The sequence below is a fragment of the Tupaia chinensis genome, unplaced genomic scaffold (assembly GCF_000334495.1).
Source record: "Tupaia chinensis unplaced genomic scaffold, TupChi_1.0 Scaffold000302_1, whole genome shotgun sequence".
NCBI lineage: Eukaryota > Metazoa > Chordata > Mammalia > Scandentia > Tupaiidae > Tupaia > Tupaia belangeri.
In genome coordinates, this window is record NW_006159792.1 from 69,447 (window position 1) to 71,916 (window position 2,470).

The window sequence follows — 2,470 nt, forward strand, 5'->3', positions numbered from 1 at the left end:
CCTTTTTTTTTTTTTTTTTTTTGACTTTCAAATCCTTACTGTTTTATATTTTTTTCTTGCCTTATTACACTGTAGAAGGCCTTTAATGTAATGTAGACTATAATTAGTAAACATTTTTCATTTTAATTTTTAAAAATATATACTTATTTATTTAGATTATTTTTAAATTTAATTTTATTATAATCTTTTTTATATTACATTGAATCACATATATCTTTACAGTGTATTACATTTATTTTTCTAGCATGATTACTGTGCCTATCAGTCAAGACAAAGACATTACTATTCACATCATCATCATCAAATAGCTTTTCATCATGTTTTTTCAGATTATTATTATTCCCATTATTTCCTTAAACATTTAATCACTATGTAACATTTAGCTTGTATAAAGAATTTAACCAACATGAAATACTTCTCAGACCAGTCCAATTGAGAATACTGTATCTGTTCTCATCAACAGGTAATAAACCCTTCCTGTGTCCCACTAATGTCTTACCTCTCTTTTTTCTCTTGCTCTTTCTCTATAATCTTCGCGTCTCCCGTCTCATACCACACGTCGTTAGCATCCATAACTATTTTCACTGTTTTTATGCCCTCCAATATTTTGAACTCTACAGTAAAGTCCAGATAGTTGGTGTATATTAAGTGGTTACATACAATATCTTTCTTTACATTCAGCAGTAGATCTTCCATATTCAACTACGTTCTATCAAATGCCAGGGTCTTGTATTTTTATTGCTGCATACTATTCCATAAAGTATATGTGCCACACTTTTTCCATCTACTCATCTGTTTGTGGATGTTTGGGTTGGTTCCATGTCTTAGTGATCGTGAATAATGTTGTAATAAACATGGATGTGCAAGTTCTTTTCCGACTGAGTATTCTCATGTCCTTTGGGTAGATACCAAGGAGTGGGATTGCTGAATCTAATGGTAGTTCTATTTGTAGATGTTTGAGAAACCTCCATATTGTTTTCTGCAGTGGCTAAACCAGTTTATATTTCCACCAACAGTGTAAGAGAGTTCCCCTTTTACCACATCCTGCCAACACTTATCACTTTTTGTATTTTTAATCTTCACCATTCTGACAGGGATTAGGTGGTATCTCATTGTGGCTTTAATATGCATTTCCTTTATGATGAGGGATATTGAACATTTCCTCATATGGTTTTTGGCTATTCGTATGTCTTCCTTAGAGAGATTTTGGTTCAGCTCATTTTTTCATCTCTTAATTGGGTTAATTAATTAATTAATTAATTAATTTTTTGAGTAAGGCACTTGAGTTCCCTGTGTATTCTGGTTATCAGTCTCTTGTCTGAGGCATATTTTACAAAAATATTCTCCCATTCTAAGTGTTGTTGGTTTACACTCATTACGTGTCCTTGGCTGTGCAGAAATTTCTTAGTCTGCTATAATCCCACTTGTCTATTTTAGGGATTATTGCCTGTGCTTTGGGAGTCTTGTTTAAGAAATCTTTGTCTACCCCAATGTCTCCCAGAGTTTCCCCAGTGTTTTCTACCAGTAGTTTTATAGTCTGAGGTCTTAGGTTCAGATCTTTGATCCATTTTGAGTTGATTTTTGTTAATGCTGAAAGAAGGGGATTCAATTTCATCTTTCTGCAGGTGGATACCTAGTTTTTCCAGCACCATTTACTAAAGAGGTTTTTCTTTTCCCAGTGGGTTGACTGATATCCTTTGTCAAACTGTAAGCTCTGGGATTTATTTCTGAGGTCTCCATTCTATTACATTGGTCCCCCTCTCTGTTTTTGTACCAACCCCATGCTTTGATTATCACAACTTTATTGTATATCTTGGGGTCAGGGGGTGAGATGCCACCCATTTCTCTCTTCTTGCACAGGATTACTTTGGCAATATAAGATCTTTTATGATTCCAGGCAAATTCAATGATTGTCATTTCTAGATCTGTGAAGAATGTTACTGATATTTTGTTTGGAATTGCATTAAATATGTAGATTAATTTGGGTAAAATTGCCATTTTGATTATGTTAGTTCTTCCAATCCAGGAACATGGCATGTCCTTCCACTTTTTTATGTCCTCTTTAATATCTTTTGTAAGATTTTCAGGGTTTTTTGTAAGGGTTTTTGACTTCCTTAGTTAGGTTTATCCCTAGGTATCTTATACAACTTGTGGCTATGGTGCAAGGGATTCCTTTCTTCAGCTCTACTTCATTTAACTCGTTGTTCATATATAGAAGTGCTATAGATTTTTGGATGTTGATTTTGTATCCTGCCACTTTACTGCATTCATTTATTAGTTCTTAATCATGAAAGGATGTTGTATTTAATCAAATGCTTTCTCTGCATCAATTGAAATGATCATATGCCTTTTATCTTTCTTTCTGTAAATATGGTGTATTATATTTATGGTCTTGCATATGTTGAACCACCCTTGCATCCCTGCGATAAAGCCTACCTGGTCATGATGAATAATCTTTGTTATATGTTGT

The 2,470-nt window shown here is 33.6% G+C and overlaps 1 protein-coding gene across 5 annotated transcripts in view; it reads left to right on the forward strand.

Annotated features, from left to right (window-relative positions):
• Positions 1–2,470, forward strand: part of CEP63 (centrosomal protein 63) — a 69,923-nt gene that overhangs the window by 56,875 nt on the left and 10,578 nt on the right. The window lies entirely within an intron of this gene.